The following is a 22,352-nucleotide window of genomic DNA, read 5'->3' on the forward strand; positions in this document are numbered from 1 at the left end:
CAACATATGTAGCTGAATTTAAAAGATTATCTGTGAATTTTCAATTTGGTGAGGCACTAACTGATGCATTTAGAGACCGGCTGGTCTGTGAAATTCTGAAAGAAAGCATTCAGAAAAGACTCTTAACAGAGGCAGATTTAACATTTAAGAGAGCGATTGAAATTGCTACGTCTATGGAAACTGCTGCCAAAGATGCAATAGAGTTGCAGTCAGGAGTGAAAGCAAACATGAACAAGCTTACAATAACGTGTAAACAGAGGACAGCAGGTTCAAATGAACTGTGTTATCGTTGTGGCAAGGGTTCACACACACCAGCTCAATGCAGATTTAGAAGTGAAATGTGCAGAAAATGCAATAAAATGGGGCATATTCAGACAGTCTGTCACTCAGGTAAAAGGCAACCATTTGCTAATGACAGAGACAAAGATAAATGATTGAGCCACCACTTTAAAAAAGGTGCAGAAGTGAATGCTGTAGAGGAAGAACCTGATAATGAAGGAGAAACAGTGCTAGCTAGCCTGGAAATCTATAAAATAAAGGGTGGAATAAGACAAGTAATATGGCTTACACCAGAAGTGAATGGCAAAACAATATCAATGCAACTGGACACTGGTTTGACTGTATCAGTTATATCACAGCATGAATTTGAGCGGCATTTCAGACATGCTAAATTAAAGGCTTCAGAACTACAGTTGCAAACATACACATGAGAAAAGATAACTCCATTGGAATGACACCTGTAACCGTGAGATATGTTATGCGTTGAACAGTATCCATTGCCCAGAGCTGAGGACATTTTTGCTAACCTAGCTGGGGGACAATGTTTCAGCAAAATAGACCTAGCAGAGGCTTATTTACAAATGCAAATGGAAGATGATTCTAAGATGTTTCTCACCATAAATACAACACAAAGGGCTATATCGTTATAACAGACTTGTTTTTGGAATAGCATCAGTACCAGTGCTTTGGCAGAGAGCCATGGATCAGGTACTACAAGGCTGTCCAGGCACTCAGTGCTATTTAGACAACATCATTGTCACCAGAGAGAATGATGAAATGCATCTACAAAACCTCAACACAGCTCTTCAGAGATTGGCAGACTACAGACTCAGAGCACAACGTGACAAATTTGAGTTTTTTTAAACCTAGCATTATAGACTGTGGTCACACTATTGATGCGCAAGGCCTTCACAAGTGTGCAGACAAAATCCGAGCAGTTATAAATCTCCAAGGCCAAGAGATGTGTCCCTACGATCCTTCTTAGGATTCATTAATTATTATAACAGATTCCTGCCAAACTTAGCTTCCATGCTACACTCTTGAATACCTTGTTACAAGTGGGGAGAACATGGCAGTGGACAAAACAGTGTGAACAAGCTTTCAAGGAAGCAAAGAAAATGGTGACATCAGATACTGTGCTCACGCATTATAACCGACACCTACCAGTGTAACTAGCTTGTGATGCTTTGCAGTATGGCATTGGTGCAGTTATATCATATGTCATGGAAGATGGCAGTGAACGTCCAATAGCTTTTGCATCACATTCACTCATGGCTGCAGAGAGTAATTACGCACAGATAGACAGGGAAGCACTCAGTTTGGTCTGGGGGGTGAAATGTTTCAATCAGAACCTATATGGGAGAGAGTTTACCCTCATCACTGACCACCAGCCAATACTGTCCATCTTCAATCCACAAAAAGGGATTCCGCTGGCAGCAGCTGCCTGAATACAGCAATGGACATAGTTTCTGGGAGGGCACTGATACAGAATAGAATTTAAGCAGACACAAAATCATTCAAATGCAGATGGATTGTCTCGTTTACCACTAGAGGATGAAAAATGGATAAGATGGCGACTGAGGTGGATGTGCGTTTGAGAGCTCCGCACTTTAACTTGTAAACTCTGATAGTAACTATCTATTGTTTACTTATTTTACCATCTTTTATCTTACCTCCCACCGCTGGTTGTACCTGGCTGGCTGGCTGGCTGTGGCTGTGGCTGTGGCTGGGATTGTGGTCACAACGTTTTGTGTTGCGGCCTTGGGTTGCAGCGGCGCCACGGTCTCGGGTCTCAGGCTGTCCGCTGTCGGAGACAAACGGACGGGTTGCCGTGTTCCATCCTGGCAGCCTCGTAACATCGGGCCTTTGAGTTCCTCCGGCGGCTTTCGGTCGTGAGTGTTCCATTTTGGCAGCTCGCAACATTGTAACATCAAGCCCTTTGGTTCCTCCGCCCCGGCGGCTTTTGGCTGGACGGGCGTGAGTGTGGATGCCGCGTTTATTTTGGCGGCTTGGACTGGGGCTGGAGTTGCTTTATTGTGGTGGCTTCAACTGAAGAACGGCTGCGGCTTTCCAATTGCCTAGGCGGTTTTGCGGGGCATGCGGCGCCCCAGGGTTGCTTCTGGGGTTGTCGCCGTCACTGTCGCTTGGGTGTTCGGGCGTCGTCGCTGCTGCTGTCAGCATCACTGCGGGCAGAGTCGGCATCGTCGTTGTCGCCAGCGCGGCGGCTTCTGTCCTGGCTTTGTTCTCTGCTCGCTGTTGCGCCTGGGCTAGGTCTTTGTCGCTGTTCTGCGACCTGCTTGGGGTGCGGGCGCCATTGCTTGGGCCTTATTACCATTACCATTTGCTCAGGCACGGATGCTGATATCATCATTGCTGCTACTATTGTCATCTTCTGCTACCATCTGTTGCTAGTATCAGCTGCTGCTACCATCTGCTGTCTACTATTACTATCTGCTACTGCCATTTGTTATCATCTGTCGCTTGCCTGGAATCTGAACTGCTGTCGGTGTTTGGTCGTGGGTGCTGCTGCTATTACTGCCTGTTTGCTCTATCATCGACCCGAGCCTGGACGTCGTCATTATTATTATTATTGTTACTTGTTGTTTTATGTTGTGTTGTATGAGTGAGGAGTGTGTTGTGTGTATGTTAGTGTGTGTGTGTGTATGAAATTTCTGTGTTTTTAATATGTGCCTGGGAGAGAGGATTTTATGTGAAGCGGGGGGACTGTCGGGGGCCCCGATTAATGTAGTGACGGGTAATGGGAGGTATGGTGTTAGGAGGAGAACAGGCCAGGTAAGGGGAACTCGTCCCAGACAAGTCGTGTCTGTGCCGTGTTCCGGTTCTCTTCATATCCACAGGATTTCGGGTTGTCCTATCAGCCAGCTCTCGGATCTCCAAGTGCTGCTTTTAAATGCCAGGTCGGTATATAATAAAACCTCCCTAGTCCATGATATAATTGTGGACGAGGGCGCCGACCTGGCATGTATAACCGAGACCTGGGTGGGGGAGCAGGGAGGAGTTGCCCTTTCCCAGCTTTGCCCACCCGGGTATGAGGTTCAGCACTGTGGTAGATCCGAGGGCCAGGGAGGGGGGGTCGCTGTGGTCTATAAGAGTTCTTTTCTTCTCACCAGGCATCCTGTCCAGACGGTGACTGGATTGGAGTGCCTCCACCTTGTGCTGGGCCAGCGAGACAGATTGGGAATTCTGTTGGTGTACCGCCCACCTTGCTGCCCAACAGCTTCCCTAACTGAGCTGACTGAGATAGTCTCGGAGGTGCTGTTGGGATCCCCTAGACTTTTGGTACTGGGGGATTTCAACATCCATGCCGAGGCTGTCTTATCTGGAGCAGCTCAGGACTTCATTGCCGCCATGACAACAATGGGGCTGTCTCAATTTTCTGCTGTACCAAAGCATGTGTCGGGACACACTCTTGATCTGATCTTCACCACTGGACATGGAGATAGTGATCTGCAGGTGGGGTGTTTTTCATCTACCCCATTGTCATGGACAGATCACCGCCTGCTGAGATTTAGGCTTACAGTGTCCCTTTCCCTCTGCAAAAGTGGGGGACCTATTAAGTTGGTCCGCTCCTGGAGACTAATGGATCCTTTGGGTTTTCAGAAGGCTCTGGGAGATTTTCCGGCTGATAAGACTAGTGCTCCTGTCGAGGCCCTGGTCGAACTGTGGAATACAGAAATGACCCGGGCTGTTGACACAATCACTCCTGCGCGCCCCCTTCGATGTAGAGCTCATACAGCTCCGTGGTATACCCCAGAGCTGAGAGTGATGAAACAAGAGAGGAAGAGGCTTGAGTGTAGATGGAGGCGAACTCCCGACGGATGCAATTATGCTTTGGTAAGTGCCTCCACTAAGTTGTACATAGAAGCGGTAAGAGCAGCAAAAAAAGTGTTATTTTGCTGCCACTATTAGATCATCTCTATGCCGCCCAGCGGAGCTTTTTAAGATAGTACGTGGGCTTTTACACTCTGGCCCTCAGGATATCATAGAGTCATCCGAAGCCCGCTGCAACGAGTTTGCGGGGCACTTCCAAAATAAAATCGCATGCATCCGTAGGGACCTCAACTCTAATGTTAGGACAGTTGGATCCATTGAGGTACCTAGATCACGGTCTTGTCCGCATTTATTGGATGAGTTTCAGTTGGTGCAGCTTGAGGAAGTTGACAAGATGCTTGGAATGGTGCGTGCAACCACATCGGTACTAGACCCTTGCCCCTCTTGGCTAGTTAAAGCTAGCCGGGCTGGAACTGCTGGCTGGGCCAAGGAAGTGATCAATGCCTCCTTAAGTGAGGGAGTTGTCCCTCGCTGTCCTAAGGAGGCTGTAGTGAGACCTCTTTTGAAGAGGTTGTCCTTGGACCCAGATAATTTGAACAACTATCGACCGGTAGCGAATGTTCCATTTCTGGGCAAGGTCTTGGAACGGGTGGTTGCCAGCCAGCTCCAGGCGCTCTTGGATGAAACCGATTATCTAGATCCGTTTCAATCCGGTTTTAGGCCCGGTTTTGGCACAGAAATAGCCTAGGTCGCCCTGTATGATGACCTGTGTCGGGAGAGGGACAGGGAGAGTGTAACTCTGTTGATTCTCCTTGATCTCTCAGCGGCTTTTGATACCATCGACCATGGTATCCTTCTGGAGAGACTCGCGGAGTTGGGAGTTGGGGGTACTGCTTGGCAGTGGCTTCGCTCCTACTTGGCGGATCGTCTCCAGAAGGTAGTGCTTGGGGAGCATTGCTCGATACCCTGGACTCTCCATTGTGGAGTCCCACAGGGATCGGTTCTGTCCCCCCTGCGTTTCAACATCTACATGAAGCCTCTGGGTACGGTCATCCGGAGTTTTGGAGTGCGTTGCCATCAGTACGCTGATGACACGCAGCTCTATTACTCCTTTTCATCTTCTTCAGGTGAGGCTGTTGATGTGCTGAACCGTTGCCTGACCGCGATAATGGACTGGATGGGAGCTAATAAACTGAAACTCAATCCAGATAAGACTGAGACGCTGTTGGTGAGGGCCTTTTCCGCACAGATGGAGGATGTTCATCCTGTTCTGGATGGGGTTACACTCCCCCTGAAGGAACAGGTTCGTAGTTTGGGGGTTCTTTTCGATCCATCCTTGTCACTTGAGGCTCAGGTAGCCTCGGTGGCTTGGAATGCGTTCTACCATCTTCGTTTGGTAGCCCAACTATGCCCCTATCTTGGCGGTGACGACCTTGCCTCAGTTGTTCATGCTCTAGTGACCTCTAGATTGGACTACTGTAATGCACTCTATGTGGGGCTGCCCTTGAAGATGGTTCAGAAGCTGCAGCTAGTGCAAAACGCAGCAGCCAGATTATTGACAAGGACCAGTCGGTCCTCACATATTACACCTGTTCTGGCCCGTTTGCACTGGTTGCCAATTTGTTTCCGGGCCAGATTCAAGGTGCTGGTATTGACTTACAAAGCCCTACACGGTGTGGGCCCGCAATACCTGATGGAACGCCTCTCCCGCTATGAACCTACCCGTGCACTTCATTCGACATCTAAGGCCCTCCTCCGAGTACCGAGTCATCGAGAAGCTCGGAGGGTAATGACAAGATCCAGGGCCTTTTCTGTGGTGGCCCCCGAATTGTGGAACAGTCTCCCCGAGGAGGTACGCCTGGCGCCTACGTTGTTATCCTTTCGGCGCCAGGCTAAAACCTTCCTATTCTCCCAGGCATTTTAAATGCATTTTAAATACATTTTAAATATATTTAATATATTTTTATGTATTCCAATGTGTTAATTGCTTTGTTGTTTCTAATATTGTTTAGTGCATCTGTATTTTATATTGAGTGATTTTGCTGATTTATTGTATTATTGTACTATTGTATGTTGTACACCGCCCAGGGAGCCATTGGTTATGGGCGGTTTATAAATGAAACTAAATAAAATAAATAAATAAATAAATAAAATCTGAAGAATCCGCATCAGATGGAGATTCTTTTGACATGTTTTCTCTCACAGAGATTGAGAGTCTTCTCGTCACAGCAGAGATGATACAAAGAGAAACTAGGAGAGACCCAACACTGTCACAAGTCTACAAAATGGCTGGAATGAACAGCAGAAATCTCAGTTCATGGAGTTCTATCACCGCTGAGGAACTTACACTTGACAGTGGTTGTATTCTGTGGGGACTAAGGGTCATCATTCCATCCAAGCTAAGAGCTCGAGTGTTGAAGGAGCTGCATGTTGGACATACAGGAGTAGTAAAGATGAAGGCATTAGCCTGTAATTTGTTTGGCGGCCAGGAATAGACCAACAAATCGAACAGCTTGCAACGAATTGTTTGGGTTGTCAGCATGTCCAAAAGATGCCCAAAACAGCCCCACTTCACCCATGGGAATGGTCTGCCTTGCCCTGGCAGAGAATTCAGATAGACTTTCCCTAACCATTTCTAGGCACAACCTTTTTAGTTGTGGTGGATACATATTCCAATTGGCCAGACATGTGTCCAATGACTTCAACAACAGCCGTGCAAATCATAGAGCAGCCTTTTTCAACCAGTGTGCCTCCAGATGTTGTTGGACCACAACTCCCATCAGCCTCAGCCAGCATTGCCAATGGTCAGGAAAGATGGGAGTTGTGGTCCAACAACATCTGGAGGCACACTGGTTGGGAAAGGCTGCCATAGAGGTATTGCAAGACCGCTTTGCAAGAATAGGTGTTCCTGAACATCTGGTGAGTGACAATGGACCGCAATTTAAATTTGTATATTTGTTTTTAATGTTTTTAATTGTTGTAAACTGCCCAGAGAGCTTCGGCTATGGGGTGGTATACAAATGCAATAAATAAATGGGCTCCTGCTGGGAGGAAGGGCGGGATATAAATAAAATAACAAATAAATAAAATTTGTAGCTGAACAGTTTCAGGCATTCCTGGAAAAGAATAGTATTAGACACATAATATCAGCACCATATCATCCAGCTACAAACAGATTGGCTGAAAGGTTTGTTCAAAGCTTTAAAAATGCTTTGCGAGCAATGTTGGGGGAAAACATCAAACTAAACCAAAAGCTTACAAATTTTCTATTTGCATACCGCAACTCTGTGCATGCAACAACAAACCAAGCACCTGCAGTGTTGTTCTTGGGTTGTTCTTTGTGTTCAAGGTTGGATCTTCTAAAGAAAGGGGGGGAAAGGGGGGAACCCCAGGATGACGAAAGACCAACATGGGTGAATGATGATCAATAATCTTGTTTATGGAGAACGTTATAAAATATATGCCCAACGCGTTTCGGTTGGACGAATTCCAGCCTTCATCAGGGGCACAAATAAGATATCTTAGTTATTCAGCGTTTCGTACAAAATCAATCCGGAGCAGTGTCTCAATCTGCCAATTTGGATGCCTTCCACTCCCCTCTCCTCTTTTTTGGATCTTCTAAAGCCCAACTTGAGAAGAAGTGTTCAGGACAAACAACTGAAACAAATTGAGCATGACACTTCTCAATAGGACAACCTGTTCTAGCAAGGGACTATGGAGGAGAACAGAAGTGGGAATCTGGGACAATCAAAGAAAGGACTGGACCACTCTCTTATACTGTAGAGATTGCTCCCAACAACATTTGGAGATGACACATTGACCAGTTGAGGAAATTGGGGGTACAGAACAAAGAGGTAGTACCAGACATAACTGGAGTTCCAACTGCAATTTCTGAGCCACCACCATCAACACCTGCCCTCGAAGAAGACATTCCACCAGTGGTTGCTCCACAGTCACCAGTACCACCAGACACATCAAGCATTTCAGCCTGTGATCACAGGTGCTATCACACTCAATTAAGAGAGCCACCACAGCACCTAAATTTGTAGAGCTGATATGGGTTTATATCCAACGGGGAGGAGTGTAGTGTATTGGGTCATTGTTATGACTGTGATTGTTTGAGTATGTCTTTAATCTATTGTTCTGCCAGTGATTATATAGGGCTGCCTGGAAAACACATTCAGGCATGCCCCCTGTGGGGTTTTCTTCCTGTTCTTGCCCTGGAATTTCAGTAAAGAAAATGCTGGCAGCAGAAAACTCTGACTCCTGTGTCTTTTTGGGTAAAGGGCAGCAGGAGGATTTAACAGGTTCAGTTCCTGGCAACTCAAGGTAGGGCTGTCTGAAACCATGGGGACCTGCTGCCAGTCAGTGTATAGACAATACTGAGCTAGATGTGACAAATGGTTTGATTCAGTATAAAATGCAGCTTTCTAATGTACTTCTGTATGCAGTCAGTGTGATCCTGAATGGTGCCTAAATCCTCACTGGGGGGGGAATTTACAGAGGAAATGAAATGTGGATATCAGGTTAGACTCAGGCCCCATCTGCACTATACATTTAAAGCAGTATTATACCACTTTAAATTGCCGTGGCATACTGCAAAGAATCCTGGGAACTGTAGTTTGTTAAGGGTGCTGAGAGTTGTTAGGAGATCCCTATTTCCCTCACAGAGCAACAATTCTCAGTGGTTTAATAACCAATCCTTCTTTCCAGGGAACTCAGAACTGTAACTCTGCGAGGGGAATAAGGGTCTCCTATCAGCTTTCAGCATCCTTAACAAACTACAGTTTCCAGGATTTCTTGCGGTAAGCCACAACTGGTTAAAGTGGTATAATTTTGCTTTAAATGTATAGTGCAGATGGGGCCTTAGGTTATATGTAACAGCAGCAGGTTTGATTGCTTAAACCTAAGTCCCTTGTAAAATGGGGAAAGGGTTTGATTTAATGTATGCTGCCTTGACCTTCTTGGGAAAAGAACAGGATTCAAAAGTAATAATGAATAATATTTAGGAGTCATTTAATACTAACCATGTGCTAAGGCCCTGTTCATAAAGTAGTAACAGCACCATCCCATGCATTTTTCCCCTGAGGTGACCCCTATTGAGTTCAATGGTGCTTAATCCCCCCAAAATGTGTGCCTTTAGAGGACAATCCAACTTGCATTTGTGCCCAGCTGAGGGAAGTTGGATGTGGTGGATCACCAGCTGAGACGCTGGGTCCCAGGTCAGCTGGGCTATGCTGCTCAAAGTCCCTCAATCTGGCTCAGCTGAGGCTCAGCTGGGACTCAGCTGAGACTGGTGTAAGTGAAGCCAGCGTAAGCCAGCATAAGTCCTCAAAAAGGGGTGTTCCAGGGCGTGTCAGGGGAGGGGCTGAGGTGAAGGACTTAGGCCACATCCAACTTGTGTTCGGAGCACTCCTGCGAGTCCCAATTTAGGCAAAAGTTACCCTGGGGAAAAGGTCAGTTTAAGAAAATAAATACAATAGAAGTCAATGGAGAGAGCTTACTCCTTGGTAAAGGTATTTGGGAGAGCAGGCTTTTATTCTCTGGTCCCTGTGCGGAGCTTCTGGCTGAGCCAGCATTCAGCCAACCCAGAGACTCCTGAACGGCAATTGGATGCAGCGGAACTTTACACCGGCTTCTCTTGCTCCAGCACAACTTACGCTGTCTTTCCCTGAGTTGGATTGCTCTGTCTGTTATTGCTGTTACCATGTTGGCATCCACCAGCAGAAATTAATAGGAAAAGGTGCAAATTGCTCCCTGCTGATAACATTCATATGCACATTATTCCATTTGATACTGAAGATACTGTTGAATTACATAATATCAGGTACAATCGTAAGTGCTCCACTGGATGAAGTTAAGTACTGAAAAATAATAGCCAGAATAAACTCAAAAGTTCAAAATAGTGTTTGATTTTTCCCAGGTTTCAGGATATACAGAAGTATTACTGTCCAAGTAGTCATTCTCAAATATTAAGGGTATATATAGGCTACACATCTTGGAAGATGAACTGCTGGCAAGTAACGGGTTGTACCTCACAAGGACTGAAAGAATGTGTTTGGCCACAGCATGGAGAACTTCGTCAGGAAATGCTTTAAACTGAATCTTAAGAGGGAGGGAAACGTAAACTGGGAGGTAATGATTGACAAAGGTTTATGCACAGCAACAGGAATTGAGATAATGGCTCTAATGGGTCCCAATAATAGTCTTCATAAAAATGTAGGAAGGAAGCCAGACCATAAATCACATGGCTGATATCTGTATACTAATGCACAGAGTATGGGAAACAAACAGGACAAACTTGAACTCATAATACAGGAGGGTAAATACGACTTGATAAGTATAACTGAATCTTGGTGGGATGACTCCATGAATGGAATACAGCAGTTGAAGGATAAAACTTGCTCAAAATGAACAGAAGGAATAGAAAGGGAGGTGGAATTGCACTATATGTTCAAAATATATATCCCTGCACAGAAATACAGGAGGATGAACTTGGTAGCCCCACCAAGAGTATATGGATTAAAATTAATGGGGCAAGGAACAAAAGGAACATGGTGCTTGGAGTCTACTACCGACCACCCAATCAAGGAGAAGACAAGGATAAAACTTTTGAAAGGCAAATTGTCAATATTTCAAAGCTGCATGATGTAGTAGTAATGGGAGACTTCATAGAATCATAGAATAGTAGAGTTGGAAGGGGCCTAGAAGGCCATCAAGTCCAACCCCCTGCTCAATGCAGGAATCCAAATCAAAGCATTCCCGACAGATGGCTGTCCAGCTGCCTCCTGAATGCCTCCAGTGTTGGAGAGCCCACTACCTCTCTAGGTAATTGGTTCCATTACCCCACTCCATTACTTCAATTACCCCAAAACCTGTTGGGAGACAAATTCTGCCACACACTGACCCTCCAAGAAATTCCTGACCTGTGTTGGAGATAACTTTCTCCTACAGAAAGTGGAGGAAGGAATTAGAGGATCAACTATCCTTGACCTGATTCTAACCAACAGAGATGACTTGGTGGATGAAGTGACAGTTATGAGAACTCTGGGGGAAAGTGACCACGTTATACTTGAGTTCTTGATTTTAAAGGAAGCAAAAGCTGAGAGTAGCCATACACATAACCTGGACTTGGAGTCCAATGCTCCAGCTTATCAAAATCACTTTGACCCTCCTGGCAAGTGTGAAGTTGAAGGGCAGGATTGCAGCTTGAGATTGATAGACAAATGGTTAAGGAATACAAGGATCACTTTGAACAACTTCAAATCTCCAGGGCCCGATGAACTGCATCCTAGACAATTGAAGGAACTGGCTGGAACTCTCGGAACCACTGTCTATTATCTTTACGAAATCATGGAGGATGGATGAAGTGTCAGATGACTAGAGGAAGATAATATTCTCTTTATCTTCAAAAATGGCAAAAAGGAGGAACCTGGGAACTACAAACCAGTTAGCCTTACATGTCCTTGGGAAAATTCTGGAGCAAATTATAAAGCAGTCATTGAAAACGACATGGAAAACAATGCAGTGATAACTAGAAGCCAACATGCATTTGTCAAGAACAAATCCTGCCAGACTTATCGTATCTCATTTTTTTATTGGTTAACCTCTCTGGCAGACTTTGGGAATGCTGTGGACATAATATATTTTGACTTCAGGAAAGCTTTTGACAAAGTGCCCCATGATATTTTGATTAGCAAAAGAGCTAAATGTGGGCTGGATGGAACAACTATCAGGTGGATCCACAGTTGGCTACAGAATAAAGAGTGCTTATTAATGGTTCCTTCTCAAACTGGGGGGAGGTAAAGCATGGGGAGTGCACGGCTCAGTCCTGGGCCCAGTGCTCTTCAATATTTTTATTCATGACTTGGATGAGGAGGTGCAGGCAATGCTTATCAAATTTGTAGATGATACAAAATTGGGAGGGATAGTTAATACCCTGGAGAACAGAAACAAAATTCAAAGTGATTTTGATGGACTGGAACACTGGGCTGAAAACAACAATGAAATTTAACAGGGATAACTGCAAAGTTCTACACCTAGGAAAAAGAAACCAAATGCACAGTTATAAGATGTGGGATACTAGGCTCAGCAATACTATATGTGAGAAAAACCTTGGAATTGTTGTTGATCACAAGCTGAATGTGAGCCAACAGTGCAATGTGGCTGCAAAAAAGGCAAATGCTATTTTAGGCTGCATTAACAGAAGTTTCCAAATCACATGATGTTCTAGTTCCCCTCTATTCAGCACTGGTTAGGCCTCATCTTGAGTACTGCGTCCAGTTCTGGACGCCGCACTTTAAGAAGGATGCAGACAAACTGGAACAGTTTCAAAGGAGGGCAACAAGGATGATCAGGGAACTAGAAACAAACCCCTATCAGGAGAGACTGAAAGAACTAGGCATGTTTAGCCTTGAGAAGAGAAGAGTGAGGGGAGAAATGATATCACTTTTCAAGTACTTGAAAGGTTGCCACACAGAGGGCCAGGATCTCTTCTCTGTCATCCCAAAGTGCAGGACACAGAATAATGGGCTCAAATTACAGGAAGGCAGATTTCAACTGAACATTAAGAAAAACTTCCTGACTGTTAAGAGTGGTATGAGAATGGAACCAATTACCCAGGGAGGTGGAGGCATTCAAGAGGCAGCTGGACAGCCATCTGTCAGGAATGCTTTAAGTTGGATTCCTGCACTGAGCAGGGGGTTGGACTTGATGGCCTTATAGGCTCCTTCCAACTCTATTATTCTATGATTCTATTATCCTGGCTTAGACAAACATGGCTTGCACTAACCTACACTCTGAAATATTTTATCTCAGAGCTGGAGAACCTGTAGACGTCCAGATGTTTTCACATCGGATGTTCTTCACATGTTGTTCTCACAGCTCACATCAGCCTCAACTGGCACAGCCATTGGTCGGGAATTATGGGACTTGTAGTCCAACAAAATCTGTAGGGCCAGATCTGGCAGTCTTCTAGCCCTGCTTTATGTGTACAATTATTCTGGTTGCTGTTGCATAGAGTATGGGGCTTTGGGTCTACTTATACCTCCTTCTCTAGACCCAGCCAGGGCTAGCCCAAGATATTTTGGTGCCTGAGGTGTAGCAACAAAAATCTACCCCTGCCCCCTGAAGTCAAGGTGCATAATGCCCGAGGAAATCCAAGCTACTTTACTACCAGAGGGAGAAAATCCCACAATCATCTCTCCCCTTTCTTGCCAGTAAAAATACAATACAACTGCTCTTTCATGACATCCCTAATCAGCTGCCTAAGAGGGCCACCACCTCACTCTGCCTAATGGTAGAGCCAGCCATGGTTCCTGTCTCTCATGGCAGGCTGAGTTCCTCACAACCCTAGACCAGCCAGCTGCATTCAGCACTTTAGGTACCACAGGGTTTCTTATCTGCTCTCTCCTCCTGTGATGCTACCTTCCTAGATTTAACTATTGACATAATCACACCACCCCTTCCTATCTTCACAGGTGACTGAGAATCTCATACACTTTGCTTGTTCATTTGTTTGTTTATTACCTTTATAGCCTGCCTTTCCACTGGCACCCTCAATGCGACTATTGCCTCCTGGCAAGCAACACTTTCTTCCCACTTCATTTCTTTTAAAAGTAACATTTTGGAGGGGAAAAGGAAATGGGTGTTTTTCTTGCCATCTCTCCAGAGGCTGAGCTTTTCCCAATGTACCACTCTAGTGCAGGAGACTGGAACATGTGCGTAACCGTTTTAAAATGGAAAGAAGTCCCTTTGTTGGCTGCTTCCAATGCTGTTCCACACAGTGACCCGTCATCATTTTGTGAAAATTGGATCTTGTCTCATTTTGATTTCTTTCTGTTCTAGGTTGTGAGTTCTGTCACAATTAAACGCTCTAAAGAACAGCTAATCTTCTCACAACAAGAACATAAGAAGAACCTGCTGGATCAGGCCAAAGACCCATCCAGTCTGGCATCCTGTTATCACAGTGGCCAACCAGCCGCCCATGGGAAACCCGCAAGCAGGACCTGAGTGCAAAGAGCAGTTCCCCCTCCTGTGGTTTCCTGCAACTGGTATTTGGAAGCTTACTGCCTCCGCCTCTGGAGGCAGAGCATAGTCCTAACAAGGCATAGCAATAAGGCAGCTCCCCACCCTATCCAACCCCGGTCTAGTACTGGACAGAGGCTATTGCCCATCGAATGCTCACAAAATCCACCCCCCCCCCGTCTTCTGGAAAAGCTCTTTGATCATTCTGGTCCTTCAGATGATGGCAGGCCGTTAGTATTGAGTTTCCGACTAAGCCTTGCTTTGCTTCACAAAGTCCCCTCCAAAATCTATCCGGCTGCAGAAGTGCAGAAGTCAATATATCCCTCTTGAAGGAGAAATCTATTGCAACACAAAAGGAAAGAGCCATAACAAAACCTCAACAGATCTCCATATGGTGCCTTGCAATTAAAAAAGAGGGCACAGGGTGGATTAATAATTTTTTGAGAGAAATGTGCAGGGGAAGGGAGGAGTGGGCTTTGGATGAGATAATGAGTGAGGTGGAGACAGAAGTGGTGTTTGGCCATACACAAAGTAGAACCCCTTCCCTTTGAGCCTTTCATCTCTGGGTCACTGGTTTCAATCTAACCCGGGTCGATTGCAAACAAAAATCATTTTCCTCTGATGGCTGCTTGCTGACCTATGTGAAATGAAATGATCAAGTCAGCCACTTTCTCAGCTAACAACTGTCATAAGCAAGCCTACTGACTGTTATAGAATCATTGCCATGGAGGAGAGCACTGGGGTCATGTAGCTCAATCCCCCAAACCAAGACAGGACTCACTATACAAAGTCATATCTAACAGGTTTTTGCCTAATAATTTTCTCAAAAAAAAAGGGGGGGGGAGTCTTCAAAAAACATATATAGGCAGCTGCTGAAAGAGAGAATTCGGCATCAGTGGTGCCATCAATACCCAGCTCCATTATTATTTTTATCATATCCAAGAGCAGTGGTCGATTCCCTACATAGATGCCTGGACGCTGTTAAGGACTGGATGAGGATAGACAAACTCATGCTGAATCCTCCTGCTGGTGACTGGCGGTCAGTATGAAGCATGATGGATTGGTTAGTCCTGGTGTAAATACTAGAAGTGTGACTTTCTGCTTCTGTCTGAGCAATAGAGCAGGACTTTCTCTTTGCTGCACTTGAGTCTCTGGACTTTACAGCTCAAGCCACTGACTTCAGACACTAAACTGGAGGATGGCAGCAAGGTCAGGGAAGCTCTGTGTTAGTGGTGGCAGCCCTGCCTTATCCCACCCCATCCCTATCCTGACAAGTGCAGCACCTCCACTAGAAGGGCAGCACTGCTCTGCCCACACACCACTGCCAACCTCCAGCTCTGGATTTGGGCCTAGCCTTGACAGGATACCAGTCTTGCACATTTAATGAACAGAAAGATAATGAACACCAGATATTTAACAACTGAATAACATATGGCATGGTTTTCTAAGCAACACATGAAGATAAGGAAAAGATATGATTATAAATCTTGAAGGGAAGTGAATAACCAAACACTGTGTAAACTCACCATTGCTTAAAATACGAAAGAAATCTTGTGGTGGCAGTTTGCGTCAGGTTCCCTTCAGAGACATTCCAAAACAACTTGCAGAATCAATATCTGAAATTAAACTCTAGTATGAATGAAAATCCATTCATAACCCCAAAAAAATTTGTTGCATTTTACGACACCATCAGAGCTAGAAGAATATTGATTTGAACACACACAAAAATTGACAATTTCCATAACATTTAGTTTAAATGAAGCTATCTCACAGTGGGAGAAAAGGAAATGTGCATTGCTTGATGCAGATGCAAAAGAAAACAGAGTCCCTCCCTATAGGCTCAAACAAAAGACAAGGAAATAAAATCAACACTCAGAGGAGGTTATAAAAGATGGATGCCCTGGGGAATGCAGTTTTAATTATGAATTTTATCAGTGTTTCCAAGAGCAGCTGATACCTTCCCATTAGTATCTCTAAATTATTCTTCAGAGACAGGCTCCTTTCCTTGCATCAGTTGACATGTAGGACCATCAATGTTTCTCTGCCAGATCAAAGCAGTAAGCCACATAATAATAACGTTCTAGTTTTGACAGTGCCTGTACCATGTACATCTGAAAACAATAAGGTCATGGGGCATTGTTAAAGACCCATGACCCAGTCCAGTGATCTCTTGTGGGTGGGTGGGTGTGCACATTATGCACACATTATATCCCCCCTCCCCATCTACAAGAATGAATTATTTAACTTACAAAAAACATGTGCTCTCTTGCAAAGTGCTTTACTTATCTGATCTACAAGCTCAACTCTTGGAGTTAAAGAAGGCTTTCAATACCTGAGTGGTCTGACCAAAGCATAGCTCTTTATAAAAAGAACAAAGATGATCTTTGCTAAATCTAAGCTGCTAATGATGACAAAAAGAAAATGAATTTAAAGTAGATTGAGTGCTGGGGTGGGTGGAAGGTGCTGGACTTCAAAAGCAGTGGGGTCTGAAGGAAGTATCCATTTCCTTTTGTTTATCCCCAGCATCTAGTGACCATAGGCACACTGACTGAATGTTTAATTCATCGCTTTTGTGGCTAATAGTCACTGACAGACCTGTTGTCTATGAATTTAGCTCCCTTCATGTGTGACTCAGATGAAGGGACATCACAAAAATACCAGGAGCAGGGCTGCTTTGCTTGCCCTACCTTCAGGCAGTGACGTTGGCATAGACTGCCTGCATGGGGAAAGTCTTTGCCTGAGCTACTGCACATGGGTAGGCTTTCCCTATGCAAACAGTTCACCCCAATGCATGGATGATGTCTGTGGGTGGGGCCAGCAGTCAGCAGCATGCCCAGGGCAAAACTAGCAGTGCAGTCCCACGCCTGGCAATCACATGATGCTGTGGGAGGGGCCATAGCCAGTGGAGGCTGGTGGTTCCGATGTCAGTGGGGTGGGGAACCTGTCCAGGTTTTAGTCCAAACTTTCAAAGCATCTTCAACAGAAGAAAGAAGGGGAGTGGTTTAGCCACTGAGAAAAGTCTTCTAACCTGCTTCCTTGTTCTTTCTTGCTGATTGGAGCCAATCAGAATGAAAGGAGATGAGTCAGCCACTAAGAAGACTCTTCTCAATAGCTAACACTCTCCCCTTTCATGCTGACTGGCTCTTAGGGATGTCTGTTGTTGTGGGAGATGGTGTTAACAAGGATCTCATTCTCAACCCAGCAGCAAAAAAGGGGGGAGAGGCGTTGCTGTGATTATCATGAAGGGACCCTGCACTTCTGAATTTGCCACTACAGTACTGCAGTACTGGGCCAGGAAACAAAGTGGTAGCCAATTCAGCTGATAGGGAATTGGTCTGTCTTGCAGGCTCCATACAATCTGGTCTGGACCAGTTGGAGTTTCTGAGCTGTTTTCATGGGCAGCCCCATGGAAAGCACATTGTAGTCATCCAACCCTGAGGTTAGCAGGACATGAATGACCAAGGCCAGATCTGATTTTTCCAGGAGGGATGCAGCTGGCGTAAAAAAACACTCGTGACTTTTACTGTAATATACTGAATTTGCTAGTCTGAGAGCAGGTGATCATGGGAAAATCAGTTTCCCAGCATCTCTTATTATAGTGGAACAAATATCTTTACAGAGAAGAAAGATGTGACCCACAAATGCTGCTGTGTTCCTGTGATTACCTTACTAAATTTGTTATTTGACTTTAGAGTCTGAAAGGATTACATCCTATATTTTAAAAACATGCAAAATGACTCAGATTCCAGCAGGTAACATGCTCTGAGGAAACTACAGCTCAAATGAAAAAGGCACACAAGTTTATCCTGGAGGCATGAGGGGGACAGGCAGACAGCAGGAAACTGGAGTGTGCTGATACATTAGTGGAGAAGTCTGCTTGCGAGTGTGCATTGCCCAGGTGGTAGGGTGTGTATGTTGTGCCTGGAACGATACACATTTACAATTAGTTGGATTTCACTGTAGTGGAGATGTAAGCTGACAGGCCGCCACACAAAACCATCCTGCTGAGCTCCAGAGTGAAAAAAGACTTTTAAATGGAAACCTTTGAAGCTTTAAAATAGGGAAACGCTGGATTTAGGCACACCTTACCTTTGAAGACCAAGGCTTAGATTGAGGATACATTTGTTTATTTGTTTGTTTTTCTTTCACTGAACTTGATTGTCTCATTAATGCCAGTGAAAGATTTAGAATTAAACACTTACAGAAAATAAATAAATTCTGAGGCTGACAAAATATGTATAGCTTAATACTGCCTGTTTTTGTTTGTTTCCTGTCATAGAAGGCTTTGAAGATACACCAGTCAGGAAGTTAGATGAGAACTTTATTACTTTTCTCAAACAAGAAAAGAACAGCAACAATAAATTCTTGATTCCACCCAGATATAACTACATCCAGTGCCACCTAGTGACTAAACTACATAATGACACTATCCACCAGCAGTGGCATGTGTGGTAGGGTGGAACCATTGCTGCTTGCACAGCAACAAGGTCAGGATTGCGCAGTTGCATCATTGGGGTGCTAGATTGGCAGTGGAATTCCCAGTGTGGAACCACACAGACTGAAACTTGCCTCCCCTCCACCCCAGCACTGCCCAGTTAAGCAGCAGTGCCAAAGTTAAGAGGGCAGCTCCATGGCTGTGCCCCACCACATGCACTGCTATGACCATCCACATCCTACCCCAAAAGAACTCATGATAGCATTTGATTTAGGTTCACAACTCTGGAAGGTAGGATAAGAGACGGTGAAAGCCCAAAGTCACTCAGTAAACCTCATTGCTGAGCAAGAAGTTCAACCTTGGTTTCCCACATCCAACTCTCTAACCATAGTTTTGTAACCACTGAATATTAAAAAGAACCCTGTAGAATAAGGAATTTTCACTCTACTTTAGTGCAATTCATTGTACTCCCTCCTAGACAGCTAGCATGGGCAATGTTCAAGGATTATAGGAGTTGCAGTCCAACAACATCTGGAGGTCACCATGTTGGCTACTCCTGGTCTAAATGGTCCATCAGTTAAACTGGCATGAAAAATTATTATGTACTTAGTAAAACTTTCATGCTTCAGTTTGTAGGTTATGCATGACCTGGTTGTAAGTAAACCACATGTTACATAGCTGCTCATGGTCACTTCTCAACAGCCAGTGGGCTCATCCATACAAAATGAACCTAACTACAAACAAATTCATAGCGTAAACTGCCACAAACAATGTAGAAATGCCATGGGAAAAGTGTGAATCTTCTCTAGAGATGGCCATTATTACCAGCACTAAGTGATACTGTGGTGTTCATGGTGGTGTCTCTGAAAATGATGGCAGAGCTGTCCTAATGTCACAGAGGGAGACATGGCAGAAGCTACTCTGAACCTAGAAAACGGCAGGGCAGCCAAAAGAGCCTAAGGAAGGAAGACTAGAAAAAGAATGGGCCTATGAAAATTGGAGGCAGGTGTCTGAGAATGTACCAGGCCAAGACAAGCAAGGGAGAGTCCAGGAAATCATGGCTTAGAGATAGAAGGAGAACAGGGGGAAAGAACCGGCAGTGAGAACGGCTATGCCCTTCCTAGGGATGGGTGAGAAATTTGATTTAGTCCACATTTAAAGACAAACCTATCATATTTGTATTTTTGAAGACAATATGCTAACTGAGACACAATCAACCCTCCAAAATTTGTACTTCTCCAAATTTTGTGATGCAGTTCTCCAGCCACGTAATGTGTGCAAAAATGCATATATTAGGGTAAAGGGTAAACAACATACAAAAATATATTCTATTATGGAAAATTGCTTGCAACAATATGTCTGTTAGTCATAACTGCATACAAATATGTGTATATGAGGAGAAATTCACACTGCTGACAAATTTGCATGAGGATTTTAAAAAAAGCAATTTGCAAATTGATGCAGAAATGTAGAGAACTGAGTTTAAGATGGGGAAAATGAGAAACTGAGAGAACCAAAACGGACAGATCCTTCTATCCCTAGTTCTAGCTCCACAATGGCTATGTTCTACCTTCACTGCTAAAGGCAGTATACCTCTGAATACCAGTTGCTGTGAACTGTAGATGGGAAGAGCACTGTTGCATTCATGTTCTTCTTATGGGCAGCTTCCCATAGGCATCTGGCTGGCCACCGTGAGAACAGAGTCCAGGACTAGATGGGCCCTAGATGGTCTCTTATGAGAAGAGGGCCACATGACCAGGAATGACAGAGGAAACACATTTTAGTATTAGTCTGTAACTTTGCAAAAATCTCTAGTATGTCTGAAAACGGTTTAGTTCAAATGGACTGCTTTCCTGTTCTTTGAACGCAGAAAGCAAAGTTGGCTGCATATTTATTTGTTTATCATTAAACCATTTTCCAGAAAAAGGGCTTTGTTTTTTAAAAAAATAACTTGAGTTTGGGGAGAAAAACAAAAACAAATTCCGGTAATGCTGTCAAACTTATCTTTTTAGCTTAGCAAAAGGGCAGGAAAGCACATGGTATGTGCAATTCCACAAGCTGATCTGTAACCATTGGATCCAAAGTATTTGTCAAAAAATGAGGCTAATCAAATTGAAATGAATTTTTAAGAGGGGAAAAGCTCTTATTTCATTTATGTGACTTTAAAACTGCCATGTTCAAAGGTAAAAGCTGTTTCTTTTTAGATTTCCCTGAGTAACTCATCAGGCAGATCTTTGACCAAAGAGAGCAACTGTGCCTCTGTTAGCAAAAATGTCATATATTTTTAAAATGTCTTTGTACTATTAGACATTGTGTACATTTTGCATTCTTGTTGTCTTTCACGCACTTTGTATGTATAATTTTTTTTTAAGATCATGGAACTTCATCCCCAAATTTCTTAGACTCTATCATAAAAGTAAACTCCTCTCTCAGAGTCACATGTGGGTTTCCCAAGACTAGGTGGGCAGTTCTGACTAGGGTTGCCAGGTTCTTGGCCTGAGACTGATCCTGTATCTTTAGGAGAAGAGAAAGTCACCCAAGTGCAGGTGTTCTTGCAACACTGTAATGGGAAAAACCACAAGGTGGAATTCTCCTTCCCCCTGCACAACTTTTAAATATACAGAAGACCTCTTGGAGGCCAGGCCTGGCAACCCTAGTTCTGACTAGGCATGCGGGAGAAATTCAATTCACATTTAAAGGGGAACCTACATAATTTGCACTTTCCAAAACAATATGTGAACCAAAACACAGCCATCCTCTAAAATATGCACTTCTCTGAATTTTGCAATGCAGTTCTCCAGTCAAGTAATATGTACAAAATATATATACTGGGGCAAAGTGTGCCTAAAAGACATGTATTAGTGAAAATAACATACAAAATGCATTATGTTAGGGGAAATAACTTTGCAAAAATGTCTATATAAAGCAAAATGGCTTGCAAAAATATGTATATTAAGAGAGAGCCTCACTAAAATGCTGATGAGTTTTAATGATTTTTAAAAAGATCACAAACTGCTGTGAACTGAACTTGAGGCTGGAAAACTAAGGAACTGAGAGGAATTGAAATTGACATGTTCAACAATCCTTAATTCTGACTAACCTATACTGTATGAGTGTGGACTTGAGCAATGATTTAATACTTCCCAAGCAGTCTGATTTGGAGTAAACATTGATAGCTGGCTGGCTCATTGGCATAAATTCCTTTGACAATGAAGGCAATATGAAAAGGAAGAAGAAAGTGGATCCAGGAAATCTCAGTTTAAGTTCTGCCCTGGACATTATAACCCTTAGAAGGAGAGAAGAGCAAGTATCTATATGGCTCCTATAAAGTGAACTAATTTAGTGTGTCACTAATTTTTCAGAATGCTAGAGGAGCAAATATGTAGAGGATGGCCTGGTAGACATCAGATTAGGTACTTAGACAGGTCCCTTTATCAATCAATGAAGGGTAGGAAACAAAAGATCATACAAAAAACAGCTGGCCTGGATGCTGCTATAGAATGCTGCATCTGAATCTGGTTGTCCCATCTCAGAAAAGATATTGTAGTGCTGGAGATGGCGATGGGAAAAGACAACTAATCCCCCCCCCCAGGGAGCATCTTTCTTATGAAGAAAGAAAGGAGTGCCCCTAAGCATTAGAAATCAGATGACAGGGGATATGCTTGCACTTTATAAAATCCTGAATGGCATAAATAGAGTGAGTGAAGAAAATGGCTGCTTCTCATAATAAATTAAAATTCAGTCATCCAATTAAATTGACTGGCAGTAAATTAAGGACAAATCCTTCATGTAAAGCACAATTAAATTATGGAAACAATTG

General features: G+C 44.0%; 1 long non-coding RNA gene across 1 annotated transcript; it reads left to right on the forward strand.

Annotated features, from left to right (window-relative positions):
* Positions 1–8,297: 8,297 nt before the first annotated feature.
* LOC133384445 (uncharacterized) lies at positions 8,298–18,320 on the forward strand. The gene is made up of 3 exons (XR_009762563.1): positions 8,298–8,400; positions 8,785–8,876; positions 13,918–18,320. It is a non-coding gene; the product is annotated as an uncharacterized LOC133384445 (long non-coding RNA).
* Positions 18,321–22,352: the final 4,032 nt, after the last annotated feature.

This window comes from Rhineura floridana, chromosome 4 (assembly GCF_030035675.1).
Source record: "Rhineura floridana isolate rRhiFlo1 chromosome 4, rRhiFlo1.hap2, whole genome shotgun sequence".
In the NCBI taxonomy this organism is placed as follows: domain Eukaryota; kingdom Metazoa; phylum Chordata; class Lepidosauria; order Squamata; family Rhineuridae; genus Rhineura; species Rhineura floridana.